Source organism: Taurulus bubalis (assembly GCF_910589615.1).
Source record: "Taurulus bubalis genome assembly, chromosome: 14".
Classification (NCBI taxonomy): Eukaryota; Metazoa; Chordata; class Actinopteri; order Perciformes; family Cottidae; genus Taurulus; species Taurulus bubalis.
Window position 1 is genome coordinate 7,453,848 of NC_136602.1, and position 7,745 is coordinate 7,461,592.

The window sequence follows — 7,745 nt, forward strand, 5'->3', positions numbered from 1 at the left end:
GACATGCCTAACATTCCACACCACATATATCAAAAGAGAGTTCTGGACTTCATACATATGTGCTCACACAGACACATGCGAGGCACGCAGACACACACACACACACACACACACACACACACACACACACACACACACACACAGGAGACAACAAGAGAAAAACAATGAGTGTTAGGGGTGAGACAGATTTCAGATGTATGAATTCCTTTCCCTATTAGTTTGCTCTGTATCATTCTGTTGACCCTTTCATCTTTTCCTGCGTACCAATTGCGTGTCACGGTTGAGAGGGTCTGCGTCTGCTCGGACGATGACAGGCATGTTGTTGACATCGGCGTTGGGATATTCATCTACGTGCTTGTTTGTTTGCTTTTCGCCGTCCTCCTACGTTCACTCAATCCTCCAGAGTTGGCATGGTGACAATTTGTGGAATATAAAACTTGATCAGATTTGATTTCGGTCCAGCCGCGAGGAAGTCAACAACACTCTGAGGAGGCTGAGGCTCCTTGTGCTGTAAAGCTATCATGCAAATGGCTGAAATAAAAGATTAGAGCAGCGAGAGGCTTTTAATACACACGCACAAACACACAAACAGGCATTGGCGAGCTAAAACTAAAAAGGATAATAGTAATATTAACTTTATTCAGAAAGCGCTTTTCAAAAACAATGTTACAAAGTGTCACGTTTTTACAATAAAAAACGGAAAATAGAGACAAAAGAATATACCACCTGTGAAGAAAAAGTATTGAGCTAAAAGTGAGTCTTAAAAAGAGAAAATATTGAGTTTGCCTGCCTGAGAAAGGTAAATCAGGCATTAGCAGGTGCTACAGTGTAAATGTCTGTGGTGCTTTTACTTTAACAAAGACTGTAAATGTGTAGTAAAACCACACACACACTCTCACACACACACACACACACATCCAGAGAACCCCGTGCTGTGCTTGAGGGCAGGCTCACCGTAGGCCTTTTCCCGAAGCAGAGGTGATGTGTCCTGGTCCACTAATGTCAACATCGCAGCCTGGGTCGGAGAGCTGTCAAACACACTAACATACAACCTTTTCCGGCTAACACTAACACAATAAGAGTGTGTGGTTATGTGCATGCCCAAAATGCCAAGTGTTCCCTTGTCCCTTCGCAATATTTGAGAGAGTTCCTCTATTGTGTTGTCTTATCTCTGCCTTCAAGGTAAACAGGATCCAGTGTGCCGTGTGTGAGTGGGTATGTGTGTATGGTGTGTGTGTGATCTTTGTTTTTTAATTACTCCTCCTGATGCTGCTAACTCATATTTAGTCTTTTGTCCAACTGCTTCACTTTATTATACAACATTTGACAAGAGAAATAAGAATATTCTAAAGATGCAGGTGTGTATCGATTAATAGATTGTTTCATGGTTTTTACTTTGTGATCAGCTTCACAATATTAAAATGCATACTGCATAATGCATACTGCATACTGACGTACGGCATGCTTATGTGCTCCATACATACTGCATACTTACTGCATACTAACATACTGCATGCTAACATACTGCATATGTACCTCATACTTACATACTGCATACTTATGTGCTGCATACATACTGCATACTTACTGCATACTAACATACTGCATATGTACCTCATACTTACATACTGCATACTTACTGCATACTAACATACTGCATATGTACCTCATACTTACATACTGCATACTTACTGCATACTTACTGCATACTAACATACTGCTACATACTGCATACGTACCTCATACGTACGTACTGCATACTTACATACTGCATAGTAACGTACTGAATACTTACGTACTGCATACATACGTACTGCATACTAACTTAATGTATACTATATACTCAGTTTATGTGTTCTGCATTACCAGGAGACTTTTCAAACTGAAGTACACTCAAGCAAGTTGTCTTCTCACGATTTTTTCGATCACAACATTACCATTCTGAGCTACTGTTTAATAACATCTTTATCACAAATGTAAATCAACATCACCTTCTCCACTCAATAAAATATTTTTCAGTATTATTTGTATTAATTTTGAGTATGTCCAGTTAATAATGCCATGTAGTATATTAACCACATATAAAATGTAACGTCACATTTAGTACGAATAGTATGTTAGGATACAACACACGCTCGAACAGCAAATGTAGAGAACATACTTTATTGTGATTATGGACAGGCTCTCAACCTCTATAGAATAACTTACTCATTTTTTTCAAAAAACATTGCACAGCATTGGGATAAACATATTATGCTGAACATACCATAAATATGTGTCGCGCTTCATCTGTCAAGCTATAAAAAAGGACACACGCGTACACAGAGTGAATGAGTTAGAACACACATCGGACATCGGCGATAGCATGCGGTGAAGCCATGTAGGTGTTGGAGCGTGAAGGCTTTTCCCTGTTAATACGGATATAACGATGTGACTATAACTATATCAACGTCACTGTGTGAGAGTGCTGTGGGATCACAGGAACAGTTGTTTTGTTGATCTGCAATTCTTCGTGACTCACACCTCATAAAAGAAAGTTAAAGATAGAAGCAACAAGAGATAGATGGAGGTTGATAAACAAGAGGTGACAACGGCTTGTGTGTTGTTTTGACTGCGCTGAGAGGGAAGTGAAGCCGACAGTGAGTTGGCCTACATTCGTGTAGCTTTATGTATGAGGGGAAACAGAGAGACAGCCCTGTGTCTATCTAATTATTCATCCACACAATTTGTGAGTGTACATATGCCGTGGATACTGTGCATGATGCATAATATAGATGAGTGTGTTGCAGACAGGGGTACTTGTACTCCAAGACGGGACTTCAGGGCTAGCCACCGTGGAAAGATTGAAGAGTAGCTGAGCGGATTGAATGAAATAGAAATAAACTCCTGGATATGTGTTAGTTATGTTAGTTGTGAAGTAGTTAGATAAAAGTATTGCTTGTTTGAGAAGTAATCGCTCAATGTTGAAATAGTTAGCAAACGGTAATGGATAAATGGTTGAATCATTTCTCTATAGAAGCAATAGACAGCCAAATTAATTGATGAAAAAAGTTTGCTAAAAATAGCAAATTAATAGAAATAGCTTGCATTAAATGTATCAAATTAATGTTTGAAATATTTTGGGTGTCACTTGTGATCTTTCCTGTGAATTTTTGACCAAAAAAACCCAGTTTGTGATTCTGCATATGAAAAATGGTAAATTAACTTGTACTTGTATAGCGCTTTTCTAGTCTTCCGACCACTCAAATCCTTTTTTCACTAGATTACACTACATTCACCCTTTCACACCCATTAATACACTGATGGCAGTGTCTACCATGCAAGGTGCCACCTGCCCAGCAGGACTATCTAACCACTGACACCCATTCACACACCGAAGGCACAGCATTCGGGAGCAATTTGGGGTTAAGTGTCTTGCCCAAGGACACATTGACATGGACTAGCGGAGCCGGGGATCCAACTATCGATCTTTTGATTGAAGGACAACCCGCTCTACCACTGAGCCACAGTCGCCACATTGCGCAAACTCATTCAGATATTATTATTAACAGCAATATATTAAAATGAAAATCTTTGAGATTATTACTTGATAAGTACAAAACAGTTGGAAAAGACGAAAAAAAGAAAGATCTAAAAGGTAAACTAAGGAGAAACGGTCTGTCACTCCAACCTGAACATTATTTCAATTGTATGAAAAATGTCTATCTAGATAATGATTTAAATAAAACATCCAGTTTGTAATCAATTCAAAAAAACACATTTGGAACACGGCAGGTGATGTCGACAAAGATGACAAAAAAAACATGATCTAGAGTGTGTGTGTGTGTGTGTGTGTGTGTGTGTGTGTGTGTGTGTGTGTGTGTGTGTGTGTGTGTGTGTACGTGTGTGTGTCTACATCAGGCTCTAGATGAGAAGATGTCACTCTCTTTTTTTCCAAGGTGACAAGCTTGAAAACATTTTCACTTTCAGACTCTAAAAGTGGTATTACTGTAATCTCCATCAAATGTCCCAAAAGACACACATGCACACACGCACACACACACACACACACACGAACATGCACACAAACACATACTTACACAACATATCACAGCACAGTTGTCTTTGGCATTTCAGTGATTTAGAGCGTCATCCCTGGTTGCCACTAGCTTGAAACTGTGATCTTCTTCACATATATGACACCTCAGCTCAACAAGGTCCATACAAACACACACACACACACACACACACACACACACACACACACACTGAAGGGATGTCTCTGCTCTGCCTCTCCTGCCATCACATTCTCACTTCCTGATATAGACAGACAGACACCAATCCTTTGGGACACAGGCACACTTCTCTCTTTCGCTCCCTTGCTCCTTCCTCCTTTTTTCGTGATCCGCTGCTCCCTCTCGTGGGGATGGAGGGAGGCGGGGCCGGAGGTTAGACAGATGGAGGCGGGTGATACACCGATACACAGTCAGTCTCAGGTTTGCTCCTGCGGGAATGCTGTGATGGAGAAGGGGAAGTAGAGGGGAAAACATGGAAGTCTCACTCTGCTTCTTTTTTCTTTTTTCTTTACCAGTCATGAAAAGACAAAGAGGCCAGACTACACAGAATAGAAAAGTGCTACATAATTCATTTTTAAAACGTTCTTTTGGTGATATCATGATACGTTTATTCCATACTGTATGTTGTGTACCAAATCATAAAATAGAAATATTCAAGATGTCTTGGGAGTCAAAGTTACTGGATACAATCAACCTGGCATATTTGGTATCTTTAGAAACGTTGGGAGCTCCACTAGAATTAAAAATAAAGTCAAGTGCGTCTCGTGTGTTAAGCTGCATAGCATGAGTTTGTATTGACTGGTTGCTGCTTGTTAAGGGGTTTGAATGTCATCACTCAATGTGTTTTCGTCACGTCTGTCACTCTACTGACGAGGGCATGGCATGTTGCAAGCTATTCACAATTTCTTTTTGCTTGTTCCCCGACCTGCTTTTGTAAAACTGTGCACGTTTTGAGCAAAGCTCTGTTTTGTGCCATATACTGTAAAAAATGTAAATACTTTTAACATAATTCAACCCACTGACATTAATATTGACGGTAGAGACTGAAACATACTGCCAATCTTCTCAATGTAGATTGATTTCTTATATCTCTTTTTTTTTACCAAATAATGTTCTCTATATTGTCTTTTTTTCTGCAGGTCCTCTGTATAAGCCTAATAGAATTAAAATGAACCTGAATTTATCCCGGAAAGCTTCATTGAGACCCATAAACAACCTAAAACCCCCAAAATCAGCATTGCAATAATAAAATCATGAATTTTCTAAAACAATCAGAAAAAAGATTGCACCATAAAAATATCCTAAATAGCACTTTTAAAGGCCCAATAACTCTTTGAACCCATAACATTAGATTAAAAAAAACAGCTTGAGAACAAAGTTTCCAATTTTAGATAATACAACATTTGTTAAACAAATGCACAGCAAAAGGGGCAGGTAGGGACTGAGCAAAAAACATATTTATGTTTGTGACAGTAAAGCTTATTGAATTGAATTGAGAGAGAAAGAGAGAGAGAGAGAGAGAGAAAGAGAGAGAGAGAGAGAGAGAGAGAGAGAGAGAGAGAGAGAGAAGAAGAAGAGAGACTGACTGACTAAGCACTAGAAAACGTCTTGTCTGAAGCAACAAAATAACAGAACATAAAACTCGCTGGTGTAGATATAAATAATAGTACATGAAATTACTGGTGTAGGCTACTGTGATACATCGGACCCTCTATTTCCTGCCTTTGTCGACAGAAACAGAGATATAGAGATGGTTGACTTCTTGAGTGCTGCAAGGTTTCTTTTTCCTTCTTCCTGCTTGTCACTGCTGTCAACAGCCGCTTTAGGTCACCAAGAGGCTACCGCTCCATCTACCTGTGTTTTAGCACATCACACGCCGCACTGCACACACAACACACACACACACACACTCAAAGGCTGAGTCCACTGGTCGAGGCCGATCAAGGAGCTGCACAGGAAACAGGGTTTTGTTTATATGGATTGAGTGACCCGTCAAGGGTTGTCAATTAAAGGAAGGAAGACAGAGAGGCAAGCGCAGGGGTCTGTGTGTGCACAGTGGAGCCTCATAATAATAGGTAAATAATAGATCCTGGAGATGCATTATTGAAGGAGTACATTGATGTTTTCATGCTGGGGAGCTGAGCTTACATTTCTGGGTTCATTCATGAAAAAGGGTATATGGAGGATATCTGAAAGGAGGATGAGAGAGTGAGTGAGAGAGAGAGAGAGAGAGATGGAGAGAGAGTGTTGTTGCGCTGGGTTTCAGGACACCTCACACCTCCACACACTCACCTCCACACATCTCATATTGTTTCATATCTTTCATGCTGTGCACTACAGGTGAGATTACAGCATTTCATATTATGATAGTCACAAAGTAAACATTCATCTCCTTGTGTTTTCAAGTTTGATTGCATGTGCAAAAGTAGAAACTGCTCATGATAACCCCCCCCCCCCCACACACACACACACACACACACACACACACACACACACACACACACACACACAAACCACACATTGTCTCGCTTTTGGGTGCCCAATGCAAGACCCTTTTGGGCTGACAGGTGACAGAACAGTCTACATCAACATGGGTCTATACTCTCTTTTCCCACACACACACACACACACACACACACACACACACACACACACACACACACACACACACACATACTAGACAGCTAGACATGCCAGGGCTGGATATGCCCAAAAGGCAGAGCATGTTCCCTGTCACCTATCAGCTGGTGGCAGACAGCGGGATGTGAGTGTGTGTGTGTGTGTGTGTGTGTGTGTGTGTGTGTGTGTGTGTGTTTGTACTGCATTTTCCGTTTTTTTTCAGTGTCTTGCACTACGATCCCATTTTAAAATATGATCACTATCAAAACCCCTGCAATTAGTATAGCAAGGATGAGGAACATGGACTGAGCTCCACATGGACTACACTGTATATCAGAACAGATATTTAATACGCATCACGCGTTGGATTTTGTTGTATACAACTAATGATCTGCATATTATCAACTGATCCAACAGGGTGTGTGTGTGCATGCGTGTGTGTGTGTGTGTATAATAATAATAATAATCCCTTATGTGTGTGTGTGTGTGTGTGTGTGTGTGTGTGTGTGTGTGTGTGTGTGTGTGTGTGTGTGTGTGTGTGGCTGCCACATGTCTGATGGATAATTGCCGATAAATGTACAATATGCATTTTTTGGAGGACATGACACTATGATGGAATTAATCAAATTATTGTGTGATTATACTTATGCATAAAGCTATAAATGTAGGTTTTCTAAAATGTTCTGACTGGAAGTCCTGGTGTCCGAGTGGTTACTGTATGATCCACACCATATAACTTGTTGTTATAACCATCTTGTCCCTCTTTGATTAGACTAAAAGCAAAAAAATGTCAAATCAGTGCCAAAACTCATGCAAAGAGGACAAAAGGCTTTCCTGACCTGGATGAGACTCCGCTTTACTACATATCATCAGTGTACCGGTCAGTAAGTAGCTTGTGGATTCAGTGTTGGGGGGGGTGCTAACATGTCACAGGACATGCCATGGCAGAACAAAGGAGACACGAGGAGGCAGCAGCCCACCCAGGACTGCTGGCACGGCAGCCAGGGGCGGGGCCAAGACAGCATGGCACACGTCGACCTCGGACCCCCCTCTCCTCCCCCTTTCCCCACG